Below are 20,640 nucleotides of genomic sequence, written 5' to 3' on the forward strand. Positions count from 1 at the left end.
TTCAGTTTCATAAATATTTATTGACTATTAATAAATCTGGTATCACAATGAGTTACACTAAAGTATTTATATAGTGGAGCAGTGGTAAAGAATCCGCCTGCCAAAGTAGGAGGCACAGGTTTGATCCTTGGTTTTGGAAGATCCCCTGAAGAAAGAAATGGCAACCCACTCCTGTATTCTTGCCTGGGAAATCCCAAGGTCAGAGGAGTTTGATGAGCTGCAATCCATGGGGTCACAAAGAGTTGGGCATGACTGAGCATGCACACATAGCACATATGTGTGTGTGTGTGTATATGTAGGTGTGTATGACGTTCTAAAAGAAAAAAGATTTTCTGATGTAGTAAGTCATTAAATTCAGATTCTCCACTGTTCATATATTATCCCCAAGATATAAATTCTGGACTTCCAAGAAAAACACAGATATCAAAGTGAATATGAAGAAGAAAGTGCATAAGCAAAACACATACCAAGCAACCATATTTGAATAGTGGATATTGTTTCCACGAGTCAGCCTTTTATTGATATTTATTTTCTCTTGATTCAATTAGATATGTAGCCTGCAATTTTGAGGCAATTTTACATTTTATGCGGCTGAGTTTTACACAAACCATTAATAGAATGTAGGAAAAGGCAATACTCAATGAATCTCTTATGTATTAACTTGATTACTAGAATTAAATTAGCTTGTTTCATTCTGAAGTCATGTTTAACACATAATGCCTATGTAGCTTAGACAGTTTGCATTTCACAGCTAGTTAATTAAAGTTTGTAGTTACTTATTAAAATTGTAATTGCACAGTGCCATGACTGGGGGTCTTTTAAAAATCAAATTATTTACCAAAATAGCTCTGGGATTTGTGTGTGTGTGTGTGTGTGTGTGCTTATTTTAACAATACAGTATTTAAGACTTTTTTCCTCATCAATCTGTTCTTGAAAAAATATGTGCTACAGCTGTTTAGTTTTGGTGGTAAGTTTGTGTATTCTGTCCCAAAATGCTAGCTACCTTACACATCGTAGTGTATATATGTCAATGTACTCTCTCAATTGACTTCTAACTTCTTTTGTCTAGTCTTCATTTCCATTAAAGCATTGACTATAATACCAACCTGAGTTTGAAGTCCACACTCAATTAGAACAGGGATTCTCACCTTGCAGATTGGAGTATACAAGGGAAAGTCAAACCTTTCTTGGTGCATCTCCCAGCTGATGGTCCCATAATAACTGCCTTTCTGAGGACTACAGAGATTTCCAGCGAGAAGGAGACCATAAACTACTAGAAAGACTGTATTGTCAACTTGTTATCTCTTTCCACCTTTCTCTCCAGGCCTCTCTCACAAAAGCAAAGCAGTTCGAAGCCTCTCCCCTAAGTCCTCCCTTCATGAAAGAATACCCAGAGTTAAATAAGCAATGTTGACTAGCCGTAGGACCCTGGACAAGTCATGTAACTTCTCTAAACTTCACATTACTCATGTGTAGAATAAGAAGGATAAAAATACTACTTACATAAGATCACTGGTAGAAGAAAATGAACCTTTTCTTTAAAGGGTTTTTACACTTTAAAACATTTTTTAAAGTGTTCTGTAAAATGACTACCATCTGGTAAATACCCCATAAATTGTCATTATTTTATTACTTCTTGACAAAAACATTTCACCACAGTAAAGAGCTACCAAAAGTTTAAGATGAGAAAGTCGATAGGAGATACATTCCTATCAATAAGATGGCAAAACCTCAGTTTCAATCACAGAGATAACTGACTGGCCCAAAAGACCACAAAAATTCTACAAAAGATCCAGAGGAACAGTCTAGCATCCAGACTGAGATAAACTGACCCAGGGATAGATAGCATGTGTCTCAAGGTTAAATGAGAGGAAGTAGGGCAATGTTTTCCAATCAACTTTCTACTTCAGCAGTCCTGAGAAAGCTAGCTTCTGCTCACATTAGCTGGATTGTGGGTATCAGGCACAAAACTAATGCAAAAACTTTGATTCTGAAATATTTGGATTTTTCAGCTTCTTGGGTTGCAAGCTACATACGCTGGAATCATCTCTTTTATCACGTCTCTCAAATATCAGATTTTCTTTCCACCAGTGACTTCAAGGTCTAAGAAATATTAAAAATGTTCCCATTCTACAAAGCATCAGTAACTTTTAAGTGTGTTTGTTTCAGTTTTAAGTTAAATCCACTCCCCAAAAGTTTTATTTTCATTTGTTGCCTTCTAAACATCAGTTCTCTTTCATGTTTCCACGTTTCATTTATCATGGGGAAAAGGGGAGTTCTGGACAAGCTGTATCTTCATACAACTGAAACGACTCCCTCAAGTGTTAGCACATTCATTTTAACTCCATTTGACTTGTTTATTTTCCTATCTTAATAGAAGACATTAAAGATAATAGAAACTTTTGGATAGCTCGAGAATATGAATTGAGATCTCATTACCAGAAATAACAAAATATATTAGAGAATATATAGGTTTTGAGTCAGAAAACCTGGATTTCAGATCTGATTCTGCTACCTGTGGCTGTGGATTCTTACCCAAGTCAGCTAAGTGCTTTGAGATGCTAATTTTATCTGCACAATTGGTAACAATAATGCATAACTCATGGTTGTTGTGATGGCTGGGTGAAATAATATAAAAGACTGTAATTTAGGATTTCCTAATACTATGTACTTACTTGGTATATGTATTTCTTATTGATGTAAATTTTTTTTTTCACAAACAGATACTCCATTTAAAATGTTGCATTTACCAATGCAAATGGTAGGTACCTTTTTTAGGTAACAAAGTAAAACAACATCATGAGCTAAGCACAGGATTATGAGATGAAACCAATTCAAGCACCAACTAGCTTGTTAATGTCTTGGTCTTGGTTTATCATCTTGAAAAATGAAAGACCTGAGAAGCTGACATCTTCCAGCTTTGATTTTTCTCAATTAAAAATTATTAATATTTACTATGCCTTTATGTTACATGCCAACACAGTTTTAAATTTTTTAATCTTCCTCTTACCAACTAAAGTTTTGGCAATTAGAATGAAAATTCCACATGCGCCTGTATCTCTGCCAAGACACTCAGTCTTCCCTCCTCTCTCCTCTTTACTCTTGGATGAACTCTCATCCAAGGCCAACTCTTTTACTCATGCACTAGATTCCATCCCCTTTCTTTCCCCACTTGCTGTTGCACCATCATTTCTTTCTCTTTTTTCTATCATTTCTAGCACACGCTCCTAGAATTTGGCAGTAATTTCCCCCACTTTCTGCTGCACCATCATTTCTTTCTCTTTGTTCGATCATTTCTAGGGACATATAACCATATTGTAATTTCTCCCATCTTATGAAATTAAAAAAAAATCTCTTGACCCTCCAGCTTCCTCCAGGTACCTTCTATTTCTCTGCCTTTCTTTTAGAGGAAAATTCCTGGAAAACATTCTCTATATTCACCAGCAACAGTTCCTCTCTTTCAATTACCTCTATAATATTTCACAACCAGTCTTCACTCAAACTAAACTGTTTTAATGTGATCATGATCTCTGATGGCCTCTGTGTTGTTATTCCTCACCTTATTTGACCCGTGAGGAGCATCTGACTCGCTGATTGCTCACTTGCTTGAAATACTCTCTTAATTTGGGTTTCAGGACACTCTCCTTGTTTGCCACCTGTATCACTGTCCTCACCTTCTCAGCCTATTGTCCTTATCATTTCTCATCTCTAGGATCTCTTAATTTTACAGCACTCCAGAAATCGGCAGCAATCTTAATCATCCTTGTGGTATTAAACATCATCTATATTCTGAAAATTCTCACCACCATAACTTTAGGCCCACCTCTCTCCTAACCTCTGCATGCTTGTGTCTAACTATTTGGATGTCTGATGGACATTTCATACATTACAGGTTAAAACTATCCTCTTATTTTTCCAGAATGTACTCTTCTCAAGGCCTTCTCTCTCTGAGTTACTGATGACTACATCGGTCCTGGTGCTCTAGCCACAGCTCTGGATGCATTCCTGACCTCTCTTTTGCTCTCCTTACACTCAGCAGTTCCTTCTGGCTCTCCCTTCAAAACAAATCCAGAGTGTGACCACTCCTCTCCTCTGCCCCTATCACTACCCCGGTCCAACCTTTCAGATCCTGCCTCTGAACTATTTTTTTTTTTAATTTTTATTGGAGTAAGTTGATTTACAATGTTATATTTCTGCTGTACAACAAAGATAATCAATTATATATATATATCTCCACTCTTTAATTCTTTTCTCATATAGGTCATTACAGAGTATTGAGAAGAGTTCCCTATGCTATACAGTAGGTTCTTATTCAGAGAAGGCAATGGCACCGCACTCCAGTACTTTTGCCTGGAAAATCCCATGGATGGAGGAGCGTGGTGGGCTGTAGTTCATGGGGTCGCTAGGAGTCAGACACGACTGAGCGACTTCACTTTCACTTTTCACTTTCATGCACTTGAGAAGGAAATGGCAATGCACTCCAGTGTTCTTGCCTGGAGAATCCCAGGGACGGGGGAGCCTGGTGGGCTGTCATCTATGGGGTTGCACAGAGTCGGACATGACTGAAGCAACGCAGCAGCAGCAGCAGCAGCAGATTCTTATTAGTTATCTACTTTATATATAGTAGTGTGTAGATGTCAGTCCCAATCTGATCCACTTTGCTTCACAGTAGAAAATAACTCAACATTGTAAAGCAACTATACTCCAATAAAAATTAATAAAAAAAAACCAAAACTGTCAATGAGAGTGGAATGCACCTTCATCCCAACGTGCACTGTGTGAAATATTTTTCAAGATGGGCTGCCTCTGAATTATTTTAGCTGTCTGCACTGTTGTTTGTCTGTTATGCCCTACCCTCCCCAATCTGGGTCTCCTATGCTGCTGCTACTGCTGCTGCTAAGTCACTTCGGTAGTGTCCGACTCTGTGCGACCCCATAGACGGCAGCCCAACAGGCTCCCCCGTCCCTGGGATTCTCCAGGCAAGAACACTGGAGTGGGTTGCCATTTCCTTCTCCAATGCATGAAAGTGAAAAGTGAAAGTGAATTCGCTCAGTTGTGTCCAACTCTTAGCGACCCCATGGACTGCAGCGCACCAGGCCCCTCCGTCCATGGGATTTTCCAGGCAAGAGTACTGGAGTGGGGTGCCATTGCCTTCTCCGGGGTCTCCTATAGTCTATTCTATTCAGAGAAATCCTGCTCAAATAAAAGTCAGACCATCCCTCCTCTGTTCAAACCAGCTCTGCACCCCCATTTCTTTCTAGAATAAGTGCCTTATATGCTATATGAACTGGAATTCCACGTCTAGCTTTGTTCATGATGATGCTTCCCAAGGCACACTTGACTTTGCATTCCAGGATGTCTGGCTCTAGGTGAGTGATCACACCATTGTGATTATCTGGGTCATGAAGATCTTTTTTGTACAGTTCTTCTGTGTATTCTTGCCACCTCTTCTTAATATCTTCTGCTTCTGTTAGGCCCATGCCATTTCTGTCCTTTATCGAGCCCATCTTTGCATGAAATGTTCCCTTGGTATCTCTAATTTTCTTGAAGAGATCTCTAGTAGTCTTTCCCATTCTATTATCTTCCTCTATTTCTTTGCACTGATCACTGAGGAAGGTTTTCTTATCTCTCCTTGCTATTCTTTGGAACTCTGCATTCAAATGGGTATATCTTTCCTTTTCTCCTCTGCCTTTAGCTTCTCTTCTTTTCTGAACTATTTGTAAGGCCTCCTCAGGCAACCATCTTGCCTTTTTGCCTTTCTTTTTCTTCGGATGGTCTTGATCCCTGCCTCCTGTAATGTCATGAACCTCCATCCATAGTTCTTCAGGCACTCTATCAGATCTAATCTCTGGAATCTATTTGTCAATTCCACTATACAATTGTAAGCCATTTTATTTAGGTCATACCCAAATGGTCTAGTGGTTTCCCCTACTTTCTTCAAGAGAGTTGGACTACAAAGAAAGCTGAGCACCAAAGAATTGCTGCTTTTGAACTGTGGTGTTGGAGTAGACTCTTGAGAGTCTCTTGGACTGCAAGGAGATCAAACCAGTCAATCCTAAAGGAAATCAGCCCTGAATATTCATTGGAAGGACTGACACTGAAGCTCCAATACTTTGGCCACCTGATGTGAAGAACTGACTAATTGGAAAAGACCCTGATGCTGGAAAAGATTGAAGGCAGGAGGAGAAGGGGACGACAGAGGATGAGATGGTTGGATGGTATCACTGACTCGATGGACAAGAGTTTGCGCAAGCTTTGGAAGTTGGTGATGGACCGGGAATCCTGGCATGCTACAGTCCATGGCGTCTCAATGAGTTGGACATGACTTAGTGACTGAACTGAACTGAATGATATGCCAACCTCTTTCCACCTGCCAATGTTTGCAATGTGCTAGCCCTACAGACCTACTTGCTGGGTCTTGAACATGCCAGGCAGCTCCCTTCTCAGTACCTCCCTGCTCAAGGCCCTCAAACCATTGGTCAGGCAAGAGAGATGACAAGCTGTCACTCTCAAGCTGAAAAGTTAATACTCAATACATCAGAGCCTGACTCCTTATCTCCTTCAGGTCACCAAAGATTATCTACTATGTGATGTCTTCTCTGGCTAGTTTAATTAAACAACATTGTCTATCTCCTTTCTCTGATTTGGTTTTCTCCACCATTGACATAGTATATATTTCACTTTTTTTTGTCTGTCATTTTATTAATGTCTTAGTGTATTCAGGAAGTCAACCATGAATATTCATTGGAAGGACTGATGCTGAAACTAAAGCTCCTATACTTTGGCCACCTGATGGAAAGAGACAATTCATTGGAAAAGACCCTGATGTTGGGAAAGATTGAAGGCCAAAGGAGAAGGGGGCAGCAGAGGATGAGATGGTTGGATAGGGACATGAATCTGAGCAAACTCCAGGAGATAGTCGAGGACAGAGGGGCCTGATGTGTTGCAGTCCATGGGGTCACAAAGAGTTGGACACGACTTAGCAACTGAACAACAACAGTTTACTGTCTCTTCCCCCAACTAGAAGGTAAGCTCAGGTGGGCCAGGATTTTTATTTATTTTCTTCATTTCATTAGCTCCAGGGCTTAGAACAGTGTCAGGCACAAGTCAGGTGCTCAATAAAAGTTTGTTAAATAAACACTGAATGAGTCATAGAAAGAAAAATCTGTAGCTTTTTCAGAAATAACCAGAATGATAATATTATGTAAAGAAAAGAACTCATGGACTTAAGCCCCTATGTTTTTAACTCTGAAAGATGTTAAAAAATGTTAAGAAGCTTCTTAAGAATGCATAAAACTTCCCTGATTTGGGTATGTTTATATTCAAAAGCAGATACATTACTTTGCCAACAAAGCTCCATCTAGTGAAGGCTATGGTTTTTCCAGTAGTCATGTATGGATGTGAGAGTTGGACTGTGAAGAAAGCTGAGCGCTGAAGAACTGATGCTTTTGAACTGTGGTGTTGGAGAAGACTCTTGAGAGTCCCTTGGACTGCAAGGAGATCCAACCAGTCCATTCTGAAGGAGATCAGTCCTAGGATTTCTTTGGAAGGAATGATGCTAAAGCTGAAACTCCAGTACTTTGGCCACCTCATGCGAAGAGTTGACTCATTGGAAAAGACTCTGATGCTGGGAGGGATTGGGGGCAGGAGGAGAAGGGGACGACAGAGGATGAGATGGCTGGATGGCATCACTGACTCGATGGACGTGAGTTTGAGTGAACTCTGGGAGTTGGTGATGGACAGGGAGGTCTGGCGTGCTGCGATTCATGGGGTTGGGTCGCAAAGAGTCGGACACGACTGAGCAACTGAACTGAACTGATCCATTAGCTCTCATCTCTTCTTTTGTGAAGCAGAGCAAGGAGAAAAATCTTATAAGTGGAAAGCAAACACTGATCATACAAGTCAGAAAACAAGCTGCTAATGAGTTTCAAGTTGCTACAATGTATGTGTTAAGGTACAATTGAAAGTGCTAATAGATCTTAAGTTGTATACGATTTTGAACTGTCATGGTTATTTCAGTGATTTGCTTGATCTTCCTAAACACTTTCCCAAGGACTCAATTCATTTCAGCAAGCATTTATTGAAGGCTTGTGTGAGCAAATACCTGAAGCACACTTTTTGATAAAAAAGGGAAATGGAAAAAAAAAAAAGGGAAATGAGACTGGCCTTCCCTTTGTAACGCAAATACAGACTTTTTTTCAGTTCCCAATTTTTGTTTAGATCTGAGCATATGTTGCAGAGATGGTAACTCCTCTGGGAGAAATTAACAGCTCTCTAAGTCAACAAAAGAAATGATGCCCGTGTCAAAATATTATGGAGAGGCAAAGACACTAACACTGAATCCAAGCTTGAAAAGTAGAGTGATGAGGGGAATGGGATAGGGCTTCATAATAGAAAGAAGAGGATTTGTGCTCCAAGGGCTTCAAGGGTAACTCAGCTGGTAAAGAATCCACCTGCAATGCAAGAGACCCTGGTTCAATTCCTGGATCGGGAAGTTCCCCTGGAAAAGGGATAGGCTACCCCTCTAGTATTCTTGGGTTTCCTTGATGGCTCAGATTGTAAAGAATATGCCTGCAAGAGGGAGACCTGGGTTTGATCCCTGGGTTGGGAAGATCCCCTGGAGGAGAGCATGGCAATCCACTCCAGTATTCTTGCCTGAAGAATCCCCATGGACAGAGGAGCCTGGCGGGCTATAGTCCGTGGGATCACAAAGAGTCAGACACGACTGAGTGACTAAGCACAAGGAACTATGTGACTATTGCACAGTGTGTTTAACTTTCCTGAGACCTATTCCCTAATGTGAGGAGACAGAGTTGAAAAAAAAAAAAATCTTTAGTTGTTGTAGACGTACGAATTAAAGATAATGTATATAAAGCACAATTTCTACTGGCACACAGTAGAAACTCAACACTGGTAGGTAGTATAAACAAGCAGGAAAAAAGTGGATATAGTCCACTAATTGAGACTTTAAGAACCAAAATATCTATTCTGCAATGCTTAGGAAAATTTGACACTTCTGCTCTCTCCCTTAACAACATCCCGAACCTCCCAACTTCTGTTTGAATCCTGTATGTCTTTTCAATTGTCTTGGCTATGTGTATTCATGAAGAAGCAGAAAGAAAAATGGAGACCTGATCTCTAAGCTCCCGCCATAGCTTTACAGAGATGGAGCAAGGGATAAGATAACAGATAAGGGATAAGAATATAATGGAGTTCCCTTCAGTTATGGGGGCATAACCCCCTTTTAGACTAATCTTCCCCCTTGTAACAATTATAGACTCTGGAAAAAAAAAATAAACCTGAAGATTCTGAAGAGTAAACAAAAGCAGGCAGATTATGGAGGGAAGTATAGAAATGTGGAGCAGCAACAAGCATGGGGTAAGTTCTGCATTTTCCTATGGTTTTGCCCCAGACTTGGGCTGCAGTAACAGAGTTTACTCCTTGGAAGGAAAGTTATGACCAACCTAGACAGCATATTCAAAAGCAGAGACATTACTTTGCCAACAAAGGTTCATCTAGTCAAGGCTATGGTTTTTCCTTTGGTCATGTATGGATGTGAGAGTTGGACTGTGAAGAAGGCTGAGTGCCGAAGAATTGATACTTTTGAACTGTGATGTTGGAGAAGACTCTTGAAAGTCCCTTGGACTGCAAGGAGATCCAACCAGTCTCTTCTGAAGGAGATCAGTCCTAGGATTTCTTTGGAAGGAATGATGCTAAAGCTGAAACTCCAGTACTTTGGCCACCTCATGCGAAAAGTTGACTCATTGGAAAAGACTCTGATGCCGGGAGGGATTGGGGGCAGGAGGAGAAGGGGACGACAGAGGATGAGATGGCTGGATGGCATCACCAACTCAAAGGATGTGAGTCTGGGTGAACTCCAGGAGTTGGTGATAGACAGGGAGGCCTGGTATGCTGTGATTCATGGGGTCGCAAAGAGTCAGACACGACTGAGCGACTGAACTGAACTGAACTGAACTGAACAGAGTTTATTGAAACTCAAGAAGCTAAAACTATAAGAGAAGCCCCACCATCTTCCTTGAAAGAAGAACCAAGGAAAGAGCCTGTACAGCAGCCAATACTGGATGGTGGAAAGAGAATCCCAGAGGATTAGGTAAATCTCTAATCCTATGCATGAAAACTTTTTTAAAAGGTTCATGTTGACACTTTAACCAAGCATATATGGGACAGATTTAAAACAATACAGCAAAGGCCTAAAGAATTGAACTAAAATTTAGATGACTGCCCACAGAAAGTAAGAAAAGAGTTCTGGCTTATGTTGTACCAAATTACTTGATGGTAAAAAAGGAAACATCAACAAAGTTTCTCAGAGGAATATAATAGAACCCAGAGTCTATACAACAAAACTTTCAGAATGCCCATGGTAGAATCCAAAATACCCCAAAACACAAAGAAGCAGAAAAATACAAATTCTCAGTGACCTGAAATTCCACAAGAAGCTAAAATTTGAAAGTTATATCAAAGAACTTGAATCCAGAATTTAAAAAGAACTCAAACAACGTGCCAGTTTACAAATGTGAAAAAGATTTGACAGACACGTCATAAAAGATAGACATGGATAATAAGCACATGGAAAAAAATGTTCCTCATCATGAGAAAAACATAAACAATGATATACATAAATTAAATATTTTTCATAACAATTAGAATTAAAAACACTGGCAATACCAAGTGCTGGGGGTGATCTCACCTCAGAGTGTTGGTGGGAATGTCAAATTGTACAAACGCTTTAGAAAACAGTTTAGTGGATTTGTTAAAATTTAAACAGGCACTATCTATAAGCCAGTGAATCCACCATCTATAACCTGATTCTATACGAAAACATGTTTACAGATGTTCATAGCAGCTTCATTTGTAATATGCTAAAAGTGGAAATAACCCAAATATCCATCAGGAGTGAAGAGATAAACAAAATATGGTATGACCATGCAGTGGAATAGTACTCAGCAGTCAAAAGGTACCACTCACTAATATTTGCATCAACAGGTAATGACTCAAAATTATTATACTCAATGAAAAAAATCCAGGCAATAAAGTGCACATACTGATGTTTACACTTTTATAAAAGTCTATAAAATGAACATTTATCTATAATAATAGAAATAGGTAAGTGATTTCATAACATAAGGGACACACAGTGAGGCACGAGGGAAAACATCACATTGAAAGTTTGGAGGTGTTAGAAATGTTCCGTGTCTTGGGGTTCCCTGCTGGCCCAGTGGTTAATAATCCACCCGCCAATGTAGTGGACACAGTTCCGATCCCTGGTCTAGGAAGATCCCTCAGGCCCCAGACCAGCTAAGCCTGTGAGCTGCCAACTACTGGAGCCCACGTACCCTAGAGCCGGGGCTCTGCAACAAAAGACACCACCACAGTAAGAAGCTTGTGCCCTGCAGCTGGAGAGGAGCCCCCACTCGCCACAACTAGAGAAAAGCCTGAGCAGTAACAAAGAGCCAGCACAGCCAGAAAGAAATAAATAAAATTTTAAGAAAGTTCAGCATCTTGACTGTGGTAGTTATTCGGTGTACTGCTACTGCTAAGTCGCTTCAGTCGTGTCTGACTCTGTGTGACCCCATAGACGGCAGCCCAACAGGCTCCCCCATCCCTGGGATTCTCCAGGCAAGAACACTGGAGTGGGTTGCCATTTCCTTCTCCAATGCATGAAAGTGAAAAGTGAAAGTGAAGTCGCTCAGTCGTGTCTGACCCTCAGCGACTCCATGGACTGCAGCCTTCCAGGCTCCTCCGTCCATGGGATTTTCTGGGCAAGAGTACTGGAGTGGGGTGCCATTGCCTTCTCCGTAAACATATGTCAAAACTCAAACTGTACACTTGAAATATGTGCAGCTTTATTGCATGTAAAACTAAATTAATAAAAACCATTTCTTTGAAAAGAAAGAAGATACGGTGCCTGCTTTCAAAGATTTTTATAATCTAGATATGGAGGTGAGATAAAGATAAGATTTTTTAAATTAAGGTGGCTAGGTCCAAAAAGTAGAACTAAAAGCAATACTTTTGAATCTTATGCTAGGAAATGTTAAAGTCTAATTTGAGATGAATAAACAGGGTTTTCTCCCCACTTATGACTTTGCTCATGCAAAGTGAACCAATGAATCTGATTATTAGTATTCAAAGCATAAAGCAGGTCTTAGTTGGCTAAGTATTAATTGAAAAACACATTAGGACTATGTTTTTAGATGGACTTTAAAACCTCCCCAGGGCTTATTCCAGATCTTCATCTGTGGGCCTTTCCCTGGTGGCTCAGAGGTTAAAGCGTCGGCCTGCAGTGCGGGAGACCCAGGTTCGATCCCTGGGTTGGGAAGATTTCCTGGAAAAGCAAATGGCAACCCACTCCAGTATTCTTGCCTGGAGAATCCCATGGACGGAGGAGCCTGATGGGCTACAGTCCATGGGGTCGCAAAGAGTCGGACATGACTGAGCAACTTCACTTTCATTTTCTTTTCACTTTCTTATCCTGATGAACTTTTTTCCTAACACGTGAGACTTCAATGTAAGTCTCTAGAACTGCATAGCATCTCATATCTGTGTTTTGGTGCAATCACAGAAAGGGACTTGATTCAGGCTGCCAAGTATTTATTAAATTTTCATAACATGTCTAGTACTGTGTTAGGCACTTTGAGGAAGGAGGGGATCCATGGCATGTGTCACAATCCCTGCTTTAATCAGTGGATAAATTAACCAAGCATGCATAAAACAATTAAGGAATAACGAATAATATAATAATATATGTCAAATACACTTTTAGTGATTGAACTATAAACGTAATTAAAAGATGGGAGAAAAAAGAAGCACTGAGATAGAGAAGGGAGTGAAGGATCTGACATCTGAATTAAGAAAGGTAGTTAGGATTGAGCCAAAGTGGGGAAATCATTTAATATATTTCATTCATTCATTCATTTAATGGCTATTAAAAATCTACAATGTCCTAGGCATTGAGCTAAATGCAAAGAACACAGTGGTGAAGAAATATACCTTCTCCTTATTCCACATGTAGCTTCTAGACTTGGAAGGAGTAGTCATCAAATAAATAAATGTGCAAGTAAAGATATCATTGCAAACGATGACTGGTGCTATGAAAGGATGGAACAGGAAGTGCTCAGAATAAGACAGAGATCACATTTCACTTGGGAAAGTACAAGGGAGTAACATTTCACTTGGAATTTAAATGAAGAGGAAGCCAGGAGGGAAATAAGTGTTGGGAGTGAGTGAGGTGGGGAAAAGTAATTCACAGCATGGGAAGAACCTGTAGGAAAACTCCAAGGTTGGAAAGAACTTGGCACCTTCGAAAAGCTTCAAGGACAATGTGACAATGCTCAGTGCATGGGTGCAAAAGAGGCAAGAGCTAAGAAAAGGTAGGACATAAACAGAACATGCAGGACCCCATCAGGCATGTTCAGGAGTCCAGAGCTTCTGTGCAAATTTGTGAGCAACTTGTGTGGAAAAGCACATCCTCTGAGGTCAAATGAATTATGGTAGAAAGATGGTGCATGAGGTCTCATGGTCCTGAAATGCAAGCTTCTTCCAGTCGTCCCTTCCAACACTACCAGCCTCTGTCAGTCTCTGCTTCTCTTTGAGTTCATTTCTTGTCTAGTTCCCAACTACCCTGTTCCCTTAGATTACTGCCTGATTCACTCTTTCTTTCGCCTTCAAAGTCCTGAGAAACACTTCCTGATCATCCCAGTTTATTACTTTCATCCTGGTTTGAGCAGAGCTTTTTGTACAAAGTCAGGTGACATACTGCTGGTCAGCGTACACACTGGTTGCCCTTGGGTCACATGCCTATCCCTAATCTTCAGCTGGGACCAGGAGTCATATGGTATGGAAATGGATACCTAAGACTGCCGCCTAAGTAGGAAGAACAGTTTCCCTTAGAAAGGGCCCTGAGGATGGCAAGGACCATGATTGATCCGCTCCACACAGTGAGAAATAAGATTGTTTATGCAAAGTAGAAGTAAAAAATGGGAGGCCTTGAGAAGTCAGAGAAACTGAGACTTTTTATGGAGATGATTGGAATCATATGAAGGAGATAAACAGAGACTAACATGGTGAAAGCGGAGTTTCAGGGAGATAAGTAGATTTATCTTAATTCTCTACTTTCTTTGCAATTAGACCAGGCGTTGAGATTTAAAGGACATAATATTGCCTTTCTTTTAACCCAGCAGAACAAATACAATGAGAAGTAGGTACAGAAAATTCAAAGGGATAAAGGCAAAATATTAGCCTTCTCCTGGAGTATCAGCTAGGTTATAGAATATGGTTTTCCTTTGCCTTTCTCTGGAATTGCCGACCAGTCCCAGGCCGGGTAGGGACAGCGCCTGAGGGCGAGGTGAGAATAAGGCACTGTGGAGGCTAGCCAAAGGAAGAGAAAGAAGGTAGGGGGAGGGGAGACTGATTAATTCATCCTAGATCCAGTCTCATCACTCATTCACCTCCCTGACCTTGGGAAAAAGTGAGTGAAAGTAGGAGCTGTTTGTCAAATTGGTTCTTTCTGAAAACTTGGCCAGTGACCAGTCAGTACTTTCTCCCAACATTATTGCTGTCCTGAACATTTTTGATTCCTCACCCCTGATTTGTCTGTTTCATCCTTTGCCAAAACACGAGATGCCTCCCCGCCCCTCGGCCACACCATTATCTGTTACTCCTCTCTCAAAAATCTGCTCAAAATTCAATCTTTACATGATGTTCTCCTAAGAGAAATGCATTGGCTTACCATACCTTAATAGTTTTACCTCTCAGAATATGTGTTAACATTTTAAAATACAGGTATTTTCACTTTACATTATTACCCTAACTAAACAAAATTGGTTGTAAGATGATTCTCTCTAAAGCAATCGATGAAGGAATCTGTTTTTCAGATCAGAAGTTTTCAATAAGCTAAGGTGAGAGGTGGGGAAATAAATTATATCAAAATACAAATGGAATTGAGGGGCTAGGGTAAGAAAGAGAGACAAAAAAGGTGTAATTTGAAAGAGTTTCCCAGGCATCCCCTTAGATACTGAAGCAGTAGATTGGGGCAGCGTGAATGCAGCCAATACTGACATTTTTAAACAGTTCAGTTCAGTTCAGTCACTCAGTCGTGTCTGACTCTTTGCAACCCCATGAATTGCAGCACGCCAGGGCTCCCTGTCTATCACCAACTCCCGGAATTCACTGAGACTCACGTCCATCAAGTCATCAATGCCATCCAGCCATCTCATCCTCTGTCGTCCCCTTCTCCTCCTGCCCCCAATCCCTCCCAGCATCAGAGTCTTTTCCAATGAGTCAACTCTTCGCATGAGGTGGCCAAAGTATTGGAGTTTCAGCTTTAGTATCATTCCTTCCAAAGAACACCAAGGACTGATCTCCTTCAGAATGGACTGGTTGGATCTCCTTGCAGTCCAAGGGACTCTCAAGAGTCTTCTCCAACACCACAGTTCAAAAGCATCAATTCTTTGGCACTCAGCCTTCTTCACAGTCCAACTCTCACATCCATACATGACCACAGGAAAAACCATAGCCTTGACTAGACAGACCTCTGTTGGTAAAGTAATGTCTCTGCTTTTTAATATGCTATCTAGGTTGGTCATAACTTCCCTTCCCAGGAGTAAGCGTCTTTTAATTTCATGGCTGCAATCACCATCTGCAGTGATTTTGAAGCCCCCAAAAATAAAGTCTGACACTGTTTCCACTGTTTCCTCATCTATTTCCCGTGAAGTGATGGGACCAGATGCCATGATCTTCGTTTTCTGAATGTTGAGTTTTAAGCCAACTTTTTCACTCTCCTCTTTCACCTTCATCAAGAGGCTTTTTAGTTTCTCTTCACTTTCTGCCATAAGGGTGGTGTCATCTGCATATCTGAGGTGATTGACATTTCTCCCGGCAATCTTGATTCCAGCTTGTGCTTCTTCCAGCCCAGCGTTTCTCATGATGTACTCTTCATGTAAGTTAAATAAGCAGGTAACAATATACAGCCTTGACGTACTCCTCTCCCTATTTGGAACCAGTCTGTTGTTCCATGTCCAGTTCTAACTGTTGCTTCTTGACCTGCATACAGGTTTCTCAAGAGTCAGGTCAGATGCTCTGGTATTCCCATCTCTTCCAGAATTTTCCACAGTTTATTGTGATCCACATAGTCAAAGGCTTTGGCATGATCAATAAAGCAGAAATAGATGTTTTTCTGGAACTCTCTTGCTTTTTTGATGATCCAGCAGATGTTGGCAATTTGATCTCTGGTTCCTCTGCCTTTTCTATAACCAGCTTGAACATCTGGAAGTTCATGGTTCACATATTGCTGAAGCCTGGCTTGGAGAATTTTGAGCATTACTTTACTAGCGTGTGAGATGAGTGCAATTATGCGGTAGTTGGAGCATTCTTTGGCATTGCCTTTCTTTGGAATTGGAATGAAAACTGACCTTTTCCAGTCCTGTGGCCACTGCTGAGTTTTCCAAATTTGCTGGCATATGGAGTGCAGCACTTTCACAGCATCGTCTTTCAGGATTTGAAATAGCTCCACTGGAATTTCATCACCTCCACTAGCTATATTCGTAGTGATGCTTTCTAAGGCCCACTTGACTTCACATTCCAGGATGTCTGGCTCTAGGTGAATGATCACACCCAATCATTCTAATATCCTAAGGAATCTGAAGATCACGCTTTAGGCATTAACAGTAATGCAGAAGGCTTTCCATCCAGTACTCCATGAAAAAGTTTGAAACAAACAAACTTTAAAAGAAGTCGTAGCAGACAAGGGTACTGAAAATTCTGACAGGTGAATTATTCACTGTATTCTGTTTCACTTACAACTCACCTTGAAGTATCAATGATCACAAAGCCCTTATAATAAGTTTTTGCTAGTTTGTTTGATGGTCATACAACTCAAAAAGAAGGAGAATACTGACTTCAAGCACAACAAAAGAATAACTATCAACCATTATCAGCTTATGTAATTGTGAGACAACCCACCACAAACAATAGGCCAATTCATATACAACTTGAGCCTTTCCACCAAACCATGTTTGCTTATTTAAAGCCTCATGCTGTCATTACTGGTATTTAAAAACATCTCCTGATCCCTGCTAAATGTGTCTGAATAGCAGACTTTGGATGGCAATATATGTGACACGTAGGGAAAAAAGAGACATTAAGTATTTAAATACCCAAAACAGTTGACCAGGGCACACAAGTTCTCTAAACTTGGGGGAGGAACCATTCTTTGGTGTGAAGTGGTGATTTAATTCGTGCATTTCTTAAGTATGGAATTCTAACTGAGCATTTGTGAAGCAAAGAAAACCTTTACTAATGAATCTTCAGGGACTAGTTAGCATAGTTTGTTAAATTGGAATACTAATTATGTGTAGGCAATAGTCTAAATCAACCTAAATGCTTGTTAGTTGGACCAATTACAGGTGCCCAATAAGTGTTTGTTTAAATTCAATAACTCTATATCCAGAGGGAATATTCTTGACATGAGTGGCTGAAGTGAAAAATATAGTCTATTAGTCATGAATAAATTGTGCACAAATGGGCATTTCAACATCACTACTGGCAGGCCAAGGTCATGTCAATGATGGTTTACACCCAATCCTTTGCTTTGTTAGGTCCTATGTGGTAAAATTTCCAAATGTCCCTAGGTTAGTTTGAAGCTTTTCTATGGCATGTGTGAGTTCATGAAAAGTGTTAGAGTTTATGAGTGAAACAGATTATAGACCAGCTTGCTGCTGCTAGGTCCCTTCACTGGTGTCCGACTCTGTGCGACCCTATAGATGGCAGCCCACCAGGCTCCCCCGTCCCTGGGATTCTCCAGGCAAGAACACTGGAGTGGGTTGCCATTTCCTTCTCCAATGCATGAAAGTGAAAAGTGAAAGTGAAGTCGCTCAGTCGTGTCTGACTGTTAGTGACCCTGTGGACTGCAGCCTACCAGGCTCCTCCGTCCATGGGATTTTCTAGGTAACAGTACTGGAGTGGGATGCCATTGCCTTGGCCGATAGACCAGCTTAAGCCCACTAACCTATGTAAAGACAAAGCAAATCTGGTTTCCATTGTGCTGACTTGAGAGGGGTTTTCCTTTCATTATATCTTTCCATAATCTATGTTTCTCTCTTCCCTACCCTGAGTGTCCACTGCTTTCCAGTCAGTGTACTCTCAAATACTGGCTTTTAGGTTCAGACTAACAGCAGTGACCTACAACCTTTGATTTAACTAGCACAGTATCCTAACTCCACAAAACATCCCAGGATCGTTCATCTCCTAGGTGCTAGGTTTCCCAGGTGGCTCAATGGTAAAGAATTCACCTGCCAATGGAGGAGATGGAGATGGGCATTCAGTCCCTCAGTCAAGAAGATCCTCTGGGGGAGGAAATGGCAACCCATTCCAGGATTCTTGCCTGGAAAATTCCACAGACAGAAGAGCCTGGCAAACTATAGTCCATGGGGTCTCAAAGAGTTGGACATGACTGAACAATTGAGCATGCCCAGGTTCTAGAAAGTGCAGAGGTGAGCACTTTCTGTGGGAACAGAAGCAAAGCTAACTCCACTCTTGAAAGTACACAAGAGCTCGTGGCACCATTGGGGATGGTGGACCAGGTCAAAAGGGGCTCTGGTCTGTTTTTTTGGATCATTTAAAGGAGAGGCGGTAAATCATAATATTAGGAGAAACTACGTTGGAATCAAGAAGAACTAAATGGAGCTCAGGTCTAATTCCAAAGTTGCCACTTCAGCAGCTAGAATTAGATTCAGCTGCATGTGACAAAAAATGTCCCCAAATAAGAGCTCATTTGAGCTGCAGCCACAATGTCTGAATTCCAGTTGGAAGGAGAAATTGGAGGCTCTCTTCTTTTTGTCCACCCCTCAAGCTTTATTGAAGAATAACTGGTATACAAAGAACTGCACACAATTAATGTACACAATTTGGTGAGTTTGGAAATAGGTATATACTCATTTTACCATCATCACAATCAAGGTAATACATATATTCATCACCTCCAGCAATTTCCTTGTGTCCCTTTGGGGTTGTGTGTGTGTGTGTGTGTGTGTGTGTTAAGGATACAATATGAGATTAACCCTCATAACACATTTTTAAGTATACAGTATCTTATTAACTATACCAATTATATTGTACATCACATCTCTGGAACTTTCTCATCTTGCATAATTAACCTTTATCCATTAGAACAACTCCCCATAAACCTCTGTCTCCATTCCCTGGTATGCTATGCTATGCTAAGTCACTTCAGTCGTGTCCGACTCTGTGCAAACCCAGAGACAGCAGCCCACCAGGCTCCCGTGTCCCTGAGATTCTCCAGGCAAGAACACTGGAGTGGGTTGCCATTTCCTTCTCCAATTCTATTATCTACTTCTATACATTTGACTATTTTAGACCCCTCATATAACATAAATCATGGCTGCATTTGATCTTCTGTGACTGACTTAATTAACGTAGCACAACGTCTTGTAGGTCTATCCTTGTTATCACAAGGGATGGAATCTGCTTCTTTTTAAAGGTTGAAATACATGCACGCACCACATTTTCTTTATCCATTCATTTGTTGATGACTATTTGGGTCATTTCTACATTTCTGCTATTGTGAATAATGCTGCAATGAACATGGGAATGTAGATATCTCTTTGAAATCCTCATTTCAATTCTTCTTGATATATACTCAGGAGTGTGATTGCTATATAATATGGTAGTTTTATTTTTAAGTTTTTGAGGAACCTCCATACTCTTTTCCACAGTGGCTGTTCCAATTCACATTTCTACCACCAGTGCACAAAGGTTCCCTTTTCTCTACATTATAGCCAACTCTTATCTCTTATCTTTGATAATAGCCATTTTAATAGGTGTGAGGTGATATCTCCTTGTGATTTTGATTTGCATTTCTCTGATGATTTTGATTTGATTTTTTCCATGGACTCTTTGGCCATTTTTACGTCTTCTTTAGAAAAATATCCATTGAGAGCCTCTGTCAAATTTTTAAATGAATTATTTGTCCTTTTGCTATTTAGTGGTATAAGTTCCTATATATTTTGGATATTAGCCCCTTATGTGAATATTATGGTTTGCAAAATATTTTCTCCCATTCCACAGGTTGCCTGTTTGTTTCATTGGTTATCATGCTCTTCAGATGGTTCCCTTCTTTTAGACATAACTGCCAATAGCCTCACATGTCACCCATGCTTCTAACCCACTGGCTATGACCAAGTAAAACAGCCTTGCCAACATGTAATGAAAACTGAGACATATATTCACCCTGATGTCTATTAAAATCAGACATTATGTTGCAAAGGAAAAAGGCAGCATAGCTCCTGGATTGAACACATAGTTGCTATCTCACTTCACCATTTTTTCTACACTATGTCAGGCAAGAATTTTCCACTTAATATTCCAGCAGCAGCAGCATTCCTATTCTTTAAATTAAGATACCTCCTTTTACAGTAGTATTCGACACTGTTCACCAAGAGCTCCTTTCCTAACCTGTGCTTCCTGTGGCTTCCATGGTATGATATAATCTTGATTTTCCTTCAATCTCTCAGGCTATTGTCAACTTTGTTATTATGGTCTTCTTTTCCTGTTTCTGTCTCTTAGTATTCCTATCGCCTCTGTCCTGGGACAACTTTATTCCTTACT

This window comes from Bos grunniens, chromosome 14, assembly GCF_055505025.1.
Source record: "Bos grunniens cultivar Pamir isolate PY7600 chromosome 14, Bosgru_T2T1.0, whole genome shotgun sequence".
Lineage (NCBI taxonomy): Eukaryota > Metazoa > Chordata > Mammalia > Artiodactyla > Bovidae > Bos > Bos grunniens.